Raw genomic sequence first — 15,284 nt, 5'->3', positions numbered from 1 at the left:
TGACCATCAACTTCATTTTTTCAAATGAAACCACCTTTTTTTATTTCATTTTTGAATTTCGCGTGGAATTCTACGTATGTTTCATGCATCATGTGCTATACGTCGTCGCCTTGCATACAAAGGGACGTAACTCATAATTTGAATTTTTTTGGATTTCGCCCGGAGGTTGACAAATTTGGTGTTTTCTAGCTGCTCTCAAAAGGGCGTAACTCAATATAATTTATTGCCTGGGTTATGCACGCAACTGTTTAGGGGTATCTCATCAAGTCATTTTAAAACAGCAGACAAAAAGGCGTATCTTAGATACACTATAATGTTACTATATTTTGTAAGAAGCAGCAAGAACATTAGGCAAATTCGTCTTCGATTTTTTGAGCCCTTTCATGGTCAAAGTGAAGGGGACTCAGTCCATAGTGCCATAAGTACACTGTGTCCCATTTTGGATGAGACTGCAGGGTATCTCTGTCATTTTTTAAGATAGAGCTTTGCGGTTTTCGCGACCCTGTATCACTTTTTTGTAAAACTTTTAAAGCCACAAACAGAAATATTCTAACTACTTTTGTTCCTGAAATACAGGGCGAAAACGAAAATGTTCACTTTTGGAGATGTTATTATTTCTCAGGCCCTGTATAAGATAGAATAAAAATGAAAACTGCTTATAATAGATATTTTTACATAAGTCAGTGGCGTATTTAATTTTTTTTCCCAATGCACTGTTTTTAAGATTGGGCACAAACTTGGTATTTTTTAAATGGAACACCCTGTATATTTTAACGTCAAATTTTTGCATTTTTTTTTCTGAATACATTGATGTATCACAACCTATTCTTCAAGTAAGTAGTAGATTTTAGCTTCAAAAATCAGAAAAACCATATTTATTTTTGTTTTTAATAGTAGACCATGAATTCTTACACACATGCATTTAATTATTACTTTTTTAAAACACCATGTGATTTAAACCTGTTTATTTAACTATATTTTAAACATTAACTTAAAATATTAATATAAGCATAAAAATGTTAAAAACAAAAAAAAATATATCGGCCCAGGTTTAACATTAAAAACTAATTAGTAATTACAAGAATCAAATTAGAAAATTAATTACAAAAACCAAAAAAAAAACAACAAATATAAATTTAATAAAACTGTTCAAACTGCTGTCTATTTTGTATCAGGCATTTAAAATTATAAAGGGTTGGCTTTGTAAGTTTATGAATGCTTCTTCAGTTGTCGCTCGGAGTTCATTTATATTATTATGCCGATTTGCATAAATTTTATTTTTTAAGTACGACCATACAAAAAAGTCCAAAACACTTAAGTCCGGTGACCTCGGGGGCCATCTGATTGGCCCGTGTGTGCCAATCCAACGTCTATCAAAATGGGCACTTAAATATTCTCTAACTACCCTTGAATTATGAGCGGGCGCTCCATCTTGCTGGAAATATATTTGATGTCGCTGGGCTAAAGGTATGTCCTCCAGCAACTCTGGCAAATTATTTTGCAATATATTTAGATATCGTTGGGCAGTTAAGCTACCCTCAAAAATTATATATACAATTTTAGTGCCCAATACAAAACAGGAAACACTAAAACCAAATCGGCCTTGTTGCTGTCGTTCAAAAGTAATATGTTGGTTTTCTTGATACCAATGTCTGGTATTTTGCCTATCAAATATGCCACTACTGCTTATATGGGATTCGTCAGGCCATATTACCTTTTTTACAAAATCCGGATCTTCATTAGTTTTGGTTAAAAACCAATTAGAAAATTCCAGTCGTTTAAACGGATCGTCAGGATGCAATTCTTGAATAATATTTATCTTATACGGTTTAAATTTATGCTTTTTTAAAATTTTCTTTCTACAGGAAATTTGGGGTCTTGCTTCCACACACGCTAAAACATTAATTTCGCCAGCTTCATTTCTATCAACATGGGGTTGCCTAGGTTTTGAATAGCAGCCATAATTTAAAAGATTAGATTTTAACCGGAATACCGTAGCCCGAGATGGCTGACGTCTTTCTGGAAACCTAATAAGATCTTTGTTATTTTTTGAATTTTGTAACAAAATAAAATAAGCTAGAGCTTTCCCTATTTAAATATAATTGCTGCGCCGCTTCGACATTTTCGTTAGAAAGGTTTAAACATTTTATAATATTATACTTTTCAAAATTTTGGAATTCCATATTTTCACCGTCAGCCATCATTATTGATATGTATTGAGTCTGTTTGTGACTTAGTTTCCATGAATGCAATAAACAAAATATTTTTTTATGCATGTGTCAAAGAATTCATGGCCTACTATTAAAAAAATAAACATAAATATGGATTTTTCTAATTCTTTGAGCTAAAATTTATCAAAGATTAGGTTGTGATACATCAATGTATTCAGAAAAAAAAATGCAAAAATTTGACGTTAAAATATACAGGGTGTTCCATTTAAAAAATACCAAGTTTGTGCCCAATCTTAAAAACAGTGCATTGGGAAAAAAAATTAAATACGCCACTGACTTTTATGTAAAAATATCTATTATAAGCAGTTTTCATTTTTATTCTATCTTATACAGGGCCTGAGAAATAATAACATCTCCAAAAGTGAACATTTTCGTTTTCGCCCTGTATTTCAGGAACAAAAGTAGTTAGAATATTTCTGTTTGTGGCTTTAAAAGTTTTACAAAAAAGTGATACAGGGTCGCGAAAACCGCAAAGCTCTATCTTAAAAAATGACAGAGATACCCTGCAGTCTCATCCAAAATGGGACACAGTGTAATGCCATTTCGCATTCAAAAAACATATTGTTCCATCTCAGTTGATTCCGATTTTTAGACTATCTAGGGCTAAAAATCCCTATAATGTAATTCCAATGAATTATTCTGATTTCATAGATTTTAAAGGCTTGCCGAAAGATTTAAGAGTTTTAAGCATACGCCAAGATGATGACAGAAACCAAATCAACTGGACAGAAGTCTTTGAAATTAAAATTAAAAAGGAAAGTCCAGATAATATTTTTTTTAAAGTGTCTCACTGTGATGAACATTATAGAAGCCTCACATTGAAGAGAACAAACATCATTTTTCCCTCAGAGAACTTAACAATGAACGACCAAAGATAACATGTCTAAAATATCAGGACCTAATTTCTTTGTGCAGTGAAGAAACTCCTGTAATTCGATCTCTGGAGCATGTGTCATTTTACAGATCTCTTCCACATGAATAAGTCCCTATTTTTATCGTTTTTTACTTTTGGTTTATTATGATATATTTTTTAAGTTAAAAAATTAACAAAAATGTTTACTAATTCTTATAAAGCTGATAGTGTTAAGGGCGCTAAGGAACCTATGTTTATTTTTTTGCGATAAGAATTTTTTTTAAGGCCAGGCCAGGATTTCCACTTCTCATTTCTCTGAAGTACTAGGTTAATTTGAAACTTAATAAATGTTTAATTTTTCGAATAAAAGTTTGATTACCATGGGTTGTTATTTTGCAAAGGGCGTAAATTTTTTAAAACATTAACAGCTTACAGCACACAAAAAGACGTATCTCAATCTTTTTTTGATTTTTGGAAAAACTGGAAAATTTATCTAAAATTTCATAATAGCAAATTGTTCTAATCATAGATGCCCACATGAGCACACAATTTAAGCCGCAAATTCCGAACCGTTTAATCACAGCGAGAGTTTCTCTTGAGCCAACATCTTAAAATGCTTTTCCTGTAAAATACAAATATTTCAGATACGCCCCTATGTGTGCAAGGCGACGACGTAAAGTCCACAGTTATCGAAAAAAATACGACCAAACATTATTATTGAAATTTACCTTACGAGTCACCTTATCCCTGAGAATTTTTATACAGAGCAAAATTCCATTCATTCGTGTTTTTTTATTGTTGGCTGGTGATCGTGTATTTTCATAGAAACTGTATGACAGTTGTACGCCAAACAGATATTGTCAAGTATGAAGTGTACGAGCAAAATTGCGGTTATCACAATGGTAAAGTTAACGGAACGAGAAAAAATAGAAATTCTGTGCATGGTTGGGTTTGGTGATAGAACACGTACTCAAAGAGAAGCTGCTCAATTATTCAATGAAATCCATTCTGATCGTCCTTCGATATGTCAAAAGGTGGTGTAGAATAGAGGCTAAATTTAGAGAATTCGGTCATGTTAGAGATCTGCCGAAATCTGGTCGTCCTGCTCGAGATGAAAATAAACAACTTGACGTTTTACGTTCTTTGGAAGAAAATCCATGCACCCCTCTGTCGCAGATTGGGGCAAATTTACACATGGCGAAATCTACAGTTCACCGAATAGTTAAAAAGCACAAATATGACCCCCTACAAAGTTATTCCTGTGCAAGAGTTATTTGATGACGATTTCGATAGGCGAAATGAGTTTTGTGAACGCTTACAAAACATGTGCAATCTAAATAATAACTTAGTAACAAATATTATTTTTTCCGATGAAGCAACATTCTGTTTGAATGGTAGTGTGAACAGACAAAAATTCGCATTGGATGATGAAGGTAAACACCCAGTACCCTCAAAAACTAAATGTGTGGTGTGAAATAGTGCGTGGAAGAGTAATAGGTCCCTTTTTCTTTGAACAGACTTTAACGGGACAAGTGTATCTCGATTTTCTACAATTTGAATTAGTTCCAGCATTATTAGCTTTATTTACAAATCCATTGGACCCAGACTATCCTGACGAAGAACTAATTTTCCAGCAAGATGGCGCTCCTCCGCACTATGCTGCCACTGTGCGTACATTTCTGGATAAAACCTTTCCCAATCGGTGGATAAAACCCATCGAATGGCCTGCTAGGTCGCCTGACCTAACACCAATGGACTTTTTTTTTTTTTGGGGATACCTCAAGTCGAAGGTATTTGTTAATAGGCCAAATAATCTAGAAGACTTAAAAGAGAGAATTCGCAGAGAATTGCGCGCCATAATTCCGGAAATAATTGAAAATGTGCAACGAGACTTTATTTATTGATCGCCTTGAATATTGCCAAGCCGTGAATGGCAACCATTTTGAACATTTAACTTAATTTTTGTTCTTTTTTTATTTGTTACATGAATCGTCTTTTTTTTGATAACTGTTGACTTTAGCTATAGGACATGATGCATGAAACATACGTAGAATTCCACGCGAAATTCAAAGATGAAATAAAAAAAGGTGCTTTCATTTGAAAAAATGAAGTTGATGGTCGTGATTTATTTTTGAGCAACCCTGTATATACAAACTTCATAACTTTTGGGATGCACTGTATATTGTCCAGTGTTATATCGCTCATTTGAAAGAATAACGACTCAAGTCAAAATAACAAATTATTCAGGAGAGGCATTTAAAAAAATTTAATACAATTTTTTAATATTTTAACTAAATAAATTGTATTCTATAAGCAAAAATTTATAAAAATTATACATTTAGCAATTTTTTGGCAAAAGGTGATGCCAATTTTCCAAAACTTTATACAAAACAGTGTTTTTTTTTAAATTTGTTTCGACTTATGACAGTGTTTCTTATAAACACGTATCCCTTTTTTAAAATAAAATGTATGAAAAACATTAAAATAAAAGACGATTTCGTTCCTAAAAGTTTAAATTTTCATCTTAAAAGAACTGCTATATTGCACAAAACATAAACACAAAACATAAGTACCTACATAATTATGTAAGATTAATTACAGAAAACATAAAACTTAAAATTAATAAGGATAAAAAACACTCAAGATTATAACAGCAGGATATTAATAAGTGGTTTACCTAAAGGTTATTATAGTAACTTTTATAAATTTTAGGAATAGCAGAACCTTTATTGGTGTTTTCATTAAATAATGAAAGTAGGCTTTTCTTTTTATTATCGCTTATTCCAATTTTATTTTGATAAGCTAATAATAACCCATTGATTGGCCCTGTTATTCTTCCTCTTATGGTCCTAGGCTTTTCTATATCTACGTCGTCAAAGTTTTCTTGTTCAAAACACATTTTATAGAAAATCTTATCTGGATTATTCTTTTGCACTTTTAAAACTTGTACATCGGAAATTTTAAATGGTAAGTTAGTTCCTATGCCTACAGAGTTAGCCAAAGCTTTACAGTCATAGAAATCGCTGTATGACATTTCTTGAACATGGTAAAGTTCTCCGGTCTTTTTCGTAGTTCTGATTAACGTCACATATTGTTCTGGAACGTAAATTGGGCCAGATTTCAAAGAACGCTTTATGTTTTTTTTGCAATTAAAGCATGGGCGTTATCACATGCATTTTGAGAGTGTCCGGAAATTAAGTATTTATGAGTAATACTATTAATTTTTGATAGGTGTGTAACCGCATAAATGTATTGAATTTGAAACTAAAAACCTGTTTTTCGGTTGTCCAGCACAGGTATCGGTTAAAATATTAAGTCTCTATCGCTATTAAAAGTTTCTTTCAAATGTTTTAAATAATTGAAGACACACGTACCTATCTCATTGGCTCCTCTATGACCTTGTGCCTCATGCCACACGTAACATAAAACTGCTTTTGTTTTCATGTCACAAATTGTAAAATTAAATACATTTAACTTGGACGCGTAATAGAAAGAGGATGCATTACCTTTCGGGCAAGGTAATACTGCCTGGAGATAGCTACAAAAGCTAATAACTCTCTGTCAGGCTCTTTTTCGATCCGCGAAAGTTCTTTTTGATTTAATAGTCTAGGCGAATTGTACTTTTTAGGGAAAAAATTGTTATCCGGAAAAGGTTTGGGGGGTATCAGGAACGAGAAAAAAATTCATGCAGGAGCAGGTTAAGGGAAGTAAAGTTTTGAGGGGATGAAAAGTGAATTTTTTTATCTACTTTCAGATAAAATAAAAAAAAAATAGACTTGCTATTTAAAAATGTGCTCAAAAATGCAAAAAACTAAAAAAATTAAAATTTTTACAATAATTGTTAAGAATTTGTTTAAATTTTTTAAAAAACAAAAAATCTGATTACACCATTAAATTCTACAGGAAAAAATACAAAAAAACATATATTTTGTTATTTGATCGTAAAGTTAATTTCTTGATAATATTACTATAAACATTCGATTGCATTGATATACTTAATACTCCGGCTACTAAGGGGCGTGGGATCTCATTGATTTTACTATTTTTACGATTAAATTTCACATTACTTAATATTTTACAATGTGCTGAGTCTATTTTCGAAGGTTACTGTGCCCAAATTCGCTTTCTTCAAGGCCGTATGACTAAATTTTTGGCAAAATAGACAGTTTTTCCTAATTTTCCAAAAAAAATTAATACATTATCGGCTTACCACTGAAGCTATTTTCACAAATTTTTTAGTCCTACACATTTTATATTCTTAATAATTTTTCCCTAAAATACTTTGTTAGGTTTGAGCAATAAAATATTGAAACAACTTGGAAATGGTTTGGCTCTACCACTATCTCTAATAATAAACAAATGTTTTTCATCTGGTACATTTCCACAAAAGCTTAAAATAGTTAAGTAAAGTTGTTCCTATATTTAAAAAGGGTAATATGGATGATCCAAGAAATCATCGACCCATATCAATAATACCGATATTAGAAAGAAAGAAAGAAAGAAAGAAAATGTGCTATATTACGTAAGAATAATCTTGTGTACAAGCATCCTACAAACTAAAAAAACAAAACACAAATACAATTTCAAAAATTGACAAAACAATGAACAAAATTAAACACAAAAAGACAAAACTTTTTGAACATACTTAAATTAAAGATAACTAAATAAAACAATCAATTACCAAATAAAGGTAAACTTGTTGACAAAACTAGAGAAGAAAAAAGGAAAAAAAGAAAACTTTCCAACATGTCCAAGGTTAAAACCTATCATTAAAAAAGTCATCCAGGTTATAATATGCCTTAGACAATAAAAGCGACTTTAATTCTCTTTTAAATTTCTTAATATCCGATATATGTCTAACACACAGAGGAACATGATTGTAAATTTTTTTACTTATGTAAATTAATGAGTTTTTGGTAAGGGAAGACGTAGGAATAGGTAGGGGAACATCATTTACACGACGAGTCAAATGGCCAGTGTCAGAGGGTAGTTTGGGAATTTTGTGAATAAGAGCAGCTGTTTCTAAGATAAAGAGTGAAAAAAGAGTTAGGATTTTTTCAGAAATGAAGAGGGGTTTGCAAGAATCTCTTAACTTAGCAGAACACAGGTATCTAACTGCTTTTTTTTAAATAACAAAGATAATGTTAAGTAGCCCCTTATTGGTTAAACCCCAAAAAGACAAGCCATACCGAATATGAGATTCAATAAGTGAAAAGTACACTGAACGTGCAACCACCCCTCCCAGCTCTTGTTTTGCCATTCTTACTGCGAAACATCCAGAAGATAATTTCCCAGCTAAATGTAAAATATGATCTTCAAACCGAAGGCGACCATCAATGGTAATTCCTAGGAACTTGCAGCACTCTTTATTCTGCAAGAGGGAATTTTCGTCAAACATCAGACCCTGAACATCGCACTTAAACCCCATAATAGACGTCTTTCTTACATTAAACACGAGCCTGTTGGAAGCACACCACCCTGATAAAATCTGAAGGTCTTCAAGGATACAAGTCTTAATATAGTCAGAATTTTTATGGCTCCATAGTATGGTGGTATCATCAGCAAACTGAACCACCTTGCCCTGCAGTTTCAATGAACTCAAGTCATCCACATACAGTAAAAATAACAGTGGTCCCAACACTGAACCCTGGGGAACGCCGCATTTTAGGGATCTAGAAGCAGACAAACGCCCAGACACTGAAACCTTCTGAGTACGATTTGATAGATAGGACTCAAGCCATCGCAATGCTACGCCTCTAAAACCATATTTATCGAGCTTAGATAACAGTATTCCATGATCCACACAGTCAAATGCTTTGGATAGATCACAAAACACTGCCGCCGATGACTCTCCAGAATTCAAGGACACATAGACGCTCTCCAAAAAGCTAAAAACATATTATCCAAGCCAATTGAGCTCTGTCTAAATCAACATCTCATATCTTTTTTTGATCAACATAATTTACTTTCACCAGCGCTGTTTGGCTTTCGAAAAGGAAGATCCACTGCTGATGCACTCAGGGTAATGGTAGACTACCTGGTTAATGCATTTGAGGGAGGCAAGACAGTGGGTGCAATTTTCTGCGACCTCTCAAAAGCGTTCGACTGTATCTCGCATAATATTTTGTTGAGCAAGTTGGATTTTTATGGTATCCGGGGTATTTGCCTGGAACTTATCCAGTCCTACCTTTGTGAGCGTCAGCAGATGGTGACTTGTGGAGGAAGAAGTCCGTACTTCCAATAACAACAGGGATGCCTCAGGGATCAATCTTGGGTCCTCTTCTGTTTTTACTTTATGTAAATGAATTACCCGCCCACTTCTCAGAGGTGATGTCTGTACAATATGCGGATGACACAACTCTTCTCAGTCGGCATTCAGATCTGATTTTACTACAGAATGGAACTAGTGCAACACTTCACAAGTTAAAAGCATTGTTTGCTGACAATAACTTATGTTTGAGTCTAAATAAAACAGAGGTGGTTAATTTCTCTTTAAGGGAAAGACATCAGAGAATAGACGCGATGAAATTTCTGGGTGTTTATTTAAATAATAAATTATCATGGAAGAGCCATATAATAGATCTAGCAATAATACTCTCGTCGGTTCTTTTTCTGTTGCACAGAATTTTTCAATTGGCGCCTCCAGTAGTATGTAGAACGGCGTATATGGGACTTTTTCAATCAAAGTTGTCATATGGACTGTTGGGTAACTCGGCTGACTGGCAGAGAGCATTTAAGTTGCAAAAATCCAATAGATAGTTGTAGACCTTTATTCAAAAATTTAAAAATCATGACAATGCCTAGCCTATACATCCACCAATTTGATGTTTGCTAGAACACACTCTTTCAGATTTAGCACAGTAAATAGTAGGCACCTATTATATGACATCAGACATGGGGGAAATCTCTTACTTCCACAACACCGGCTTAGTCTGACCCATAAGGGCTATATGACTAATGCCATAAGACTTTTCAATGTAATACCCAAAACCACAAAACAACTACATTTAAATAGATTTAAGCAAGTAACGAAAAACCTGATTTTGGAGATCTGTCCGTACTCATTGGATAACTTCTACAATAGTAATTAACCTAGTCTCTCAAAATGTATCGAATATTATACTTTTATACCTGTATAACAAATGTATATACTTAGTGAGCATTTTTGATGCGAACCAAAATTGTTTTTTGTTTGCTATGTTATGTAGGTAAAAATCTGATACATTAATGTCTCCCTTTATGCACTGTATTATTGGCGTTTGATAGTCTATACTTTTCGATGCTAAGCTGTTGGATGTATATGAGCAAATAAAGAATTATTATTATTATTATTATTATTATTATTATTATTAGAACATTCCTGTTAAGAACATATCATCAATACGAAACATGTCTAAAGAATTATTCCTTCAAGCAACGATATAACTTTGCTGAAGATTCCCTTGAAGATATTAACATGATTGATACTAACCCTCCAGTGAAAAATACATATGATTACAGATGACATCTGATTCATCAATTAATATAATTACAACGCATTTTCGAATTTAATAATTTATTTCACGAAAATATTTTGCTGATATGTTGGCGAAGTATCCTGAATTTTATTCCTCGATTATTCACCCGAATATCAGTAAAATTTAATATGGCCCTCTATCAGACAGATGTTCACTTATATACTTTAATATACTTAGTAGTTGATAAGTAAAGTTGGAACGGCAAAGATATCTGTTAAATGCATATTGGTTAAGGTCTATTTTATATGATATGGCCAGAATTACTGGAGGTTTCGTGTAATTTGATACACCTGTATCGTATGTATATTACTCAAAGTTCTTTCTATCTCATAATGAGACAGGCTATAACCGCTTCGTCAAACTCCATTTTTAATACTAATCTTAAAATAGAAGCGTCTCATCTGGCTATTAGAGCAAAACCTGACAACCTTTAATAAAAGGGGTTAGGTATAGCGATGGGCGTGATCTTGGAATATAACTCCAGAACTTCGTTAATGACTGCTTTGTTTGATGCTGAATTCAATTAGCTTTTACCCCATTAGACTTAGACCATCATTTCACTGATAAAAGCAGTTTCTCGTTTAACAGCAACTTTCAAAAACCGCTTTCACTTCTTCGACTTCTGACAATGATTGGATGACATGTGATTGGATTTTTTTTCTTGGACTTTTTTTATACATTATTTACCAATATATCAGTAAAATTTAGTACTACTAAAAAAAGAACTTTAAAAAAAGTTCCTATTTTTGGGCATTTTATACAGTGAGTGGCTAAAATATGGAACAATTTAATTTAAAATGTAAATTTTGCCTCGATAGTCAGCCTCATCGGTTAAGGGTTGAATTTGAATGATGAGATAGCACGTACAGATAGATGTTGAAGTAAATAACTGACATACTTTGACATGTTTCTTTGGGTATAAAATAGTAATATTTGGTCTTTTGGTTTAAAGTAATCTCTTTTAGATTTTGGCATTAAGACATACATACTTATACTCATACAGGTCTTCGGAAAATGCACAATGCTACCCGGATAGCACACAGTTATTTTACAGACGACGACAGCGATTGGGAGTATGTCAACAATGTTTGCTTCCTAATGTAGGGGAGAGTGGGGCAAAGTGGAATTATACATATGGCAATGTCGCATTGATAAGTCATTGCCCAAAACACGTGGTAACGTAGAGGTTCATTTCAGTACGTCAAGCGGTGAACACTGCGCGTATGTGCTGTTTAGATTTTTGACGTTATGTGAAACTGGTGGATAATTGTTTATTTCTTAAGGTGAAAAATTTGTGTTAAAATCTGGATTGTAATATTTTAACAAAAACTGTAGCAGCTATTTTCAAGGTAGGACATATAACTAAGTGTACTAAATAATATAGATGGATCGAATCACAGATGTTAAAAAAAAAACAAACATTTACTAAAAAGATGCCAAATGGGGCAAAGTGGAAAATGTCAAAAGGGGCAAAGTGCAATGCATTCCACATTAGAAAAACAATATTTAAACTAGATCATTCGAATGCATATGTTTATTTTTTATTCCTATTTTTTTTAGAGGTCCGACAAAAATGGTTAGGAATTATGGCCGTAAATCCACACAACATGTTTGGGATGAGGAAGATATGCTCAACGCTATTACAGCAGTTCGAGCAAATCGTTTGAGCTATGACCAGGCAGCTCTTAGCTATAATGTGCCACAAACAACATTGTTTCGAAGAGCTGAAAAAAACTGCGCGTCCGAGGAAGCTTTAAGAAAAAGTTTGGGCAGATTTACTCGTTGTTTTACACCACAACAAGAGCAACAGCTTGCTGAACACTGTCTGTTCATGGAGAGCAGATACTTTGGCTTAAGCATATCAGACTTAAGGCATCTAGCCTATCAGTTCGCTGTAAGGAACGGGATAAGCCATCCATTTAATAATGAGAAAGGAAAGGCGGGAAAAGATTGGGTTTTAGCCTTTTTAAAGCGGAACTCAAGGCTTTCTCTGCGAACTCCCGAAAAAACCTCAATCGCTTGAGCTACGGCCTTTAATCGGCATACCGTTTCTGCCTTTTTTCGCCTGCTCATTGAACTATATGATCGCTACAAATTCTCGCCAAGCCAAATTTATAATGTGGACGAGACAGGAATCACAACGGTTTCAAACAAACCGTCAAAAGTGATTGCGTCTAAAGGCAAAAAGTAAGTGGGAACACTTAGTTCAGCAGAAAGAGGGACGACAACTACGTCAGTCACTTGTTTTAATGCAGCAGGGAGATATATTCCCCCATTAATGATATTTCCAAGAGTAAGAGAAAATTTAGAATTGTTAGAGGGGACCCCGCCTGATACAAAACTTGTATGCCATCCTTTAGGATGGATGAACACAGACATATTTTGCCCAACATGGTTCGAACACTTTTTACGACATGTTAAACCAACTGCTGATCAACCAATCTTACTAATTCTTGATGGTCACATAAGCCATACAAAAAATATTGCTTTACTTGAAACAGCTAGAAAAAATCATGTTCATATTATTTGCCTACCTCCACATACCAGCCACTTGACGTTTCGTTCATGTTTCCTCTCAGCACCTTTTACACGCAGGAATGCGAACTTTGGTTACGAAATCATCCTGGAAGACAATACGACAAGTTGGACAATTGTTTGGGAAAGCGTTCCTAAGGGCCTCAACTGCGCAAAATGCAGAATGAAATTTTATTGATAAAATTTTCCATTTCACTTTGCCCCGTATAGTGTTCCACTTTACCCCACCGAAGGGGCAAAGTGGAATGATTTTCTCTTTTTTTTAATTTTTTTTTTTACAAAAACCGTTCACCTTAGATATATTTTATCACTGTCCTTTTTAAAGAAGAGTCTAAACTTTTGATTGACAGCATTTTTACACCTTCTTTTTAAATATTAAGTTCGCCAACTGAAAAAAAAGAAATATCATTCTGCTATGCCCCACTCTCCCATACCCAGGATGGAGTATAATACTAGAATGCCGAGCAACCTTTCAAATTAGTGAGCAAGTACATGGTTTTACCTATATGGACTGCTACTTCCATTTTACTTGTAGGACTAAACATAGACCAAGATCACTACAAACTTATGGAATCCCTCTTTACCTCGGCTGACCACTCGGATGCTTCAGGATCTACCACTCCTGACTCTATCCAGAGTATTGGCCTCTTTCATGGCAGGGCGTGTTGCTAATAATGCTACCATTATCGGCTTTGTTCCAACATACTTCAGACTAGCTGGAGCCTCCGTTGGAGTTCAATGAAGATGTCTTAACCGCTATGCTCTGTAATGTAAAGAAAAAGAAGGCAAAGAAAGCTGCCAACGAAGTAAAGCTTCATTTCTTTATCAGATCGAAAGCTGGGGACTTCTATAAAGGAGAAACAAGGGTCATAAGATAAAATAGGAGAGTTCAGGCCCCGTACTAGCTATGAATGGTGTCGGTAAATAGCGCTAATTTGCAGCTGGCAGCGAACCGGTTAGGTCAACCTGATATTGGATTCACTGTTGAATTCATAATACAAGCTCAGCTGCTTTAGTTCGTTAACTCGCTGACATGCTGTGTGGTGTGGTAACACCATCAAATTTTTATAATTTTATTAGCTTTGTTCGCGGTGACAGTTTCCGGATCAGTCAGAAACTCTTTATCCTTTAAGGATATGCGCATGCGTGATTCATAACCGGTTCGGAATTTATTTCAACCGCGAACGATTCACGGACTGTCAACATCTAAATTTGTTTGGGTTAGTATAGGTTATGTTTTTCGATTGTTTTATTAAGGAAGGACTATTTTTTTTAAACAGAATTTAAAGCAGAGAAATGGCTAAGAAATACTGTAATAAATTTTAATGGAGTTACTTTTTCTCTTTATAATAGTCTCTTATAATATGGGGATGCAGCAAATCGTCTACCAGTTCATTTGTCAGTGCTGAGCTCATTCAAAAATGTTAAAAATACAGGTTCAATATCATACAAAATATAATACAAACTCATCAGATTGTGGGACAATTAAAATATCCAACATTTTTGGGAACATCGATAACTTGTAAGAGGTTCTCCTCACTGGAGGTCCTCATCACTGGAACTCATGGTAATGAATGGTCCTACATGGTAATTTTATCATAGACAAATAATATAAAACAAAATCGATTTAATTAAACGGGAATTGCTATTTAAGTAACAAATCACTCATAAAACTAATAAAAAAACAGTAGGGCAAGCAATTATTATTTATAATAGTAACTATCTAATCTACTGCGCAAGTCCAGAACTCAAAATTCTAATGAGAGTCCAAGCATTGATTGAGCTAGTTACAGATTGATCCCGAACAAGTAACAAAACATCCGCACACATAACACAAATATATAGCATCCGCAAACGGCAGGATTTCGAACTAGAAGTTTAAGACTGTTCACCGCGAACGTTCTTTTTAACAATGCGCATGCGAAGTAATTCTGAACTTGTCTAGGACTGTTACCGCGAACAAAGCTAATAATTGCCTTCCATTCTTCTCTGTCATGGGCTAGTTGTTTGGTCTCAATATTAATCAGTATTATTGTTTCATCCATCGAACTACTATTGTTCTGGCAGTGTCCAAAATACTGCAAATATCTCTGTTGTATCTGTTTAAGCAGTCTATCCTTTACTTTAAGATGCTGTAATAGTATTGAT

The sequence above is a fragment of the Anthonomus grandis genome, chromosome 4 (genome assembly GCF_022605725.1).
Source record: "Anthonomus grandis grandis chromosome 4, icAntGran1.3, whole genome shotgun sequence".
Classification (NCBI taxonomy): Eukaryota; Metazoa; Arthropoda; class Insecta; order Coleoptera; family Curculionidae; genus Anthonomus; species Anthonomus grandis.
The sequence above is the reverse complement of the archived record's forward strand: the minus strand, read 5'-3'. Positions refer to the sequence as shown.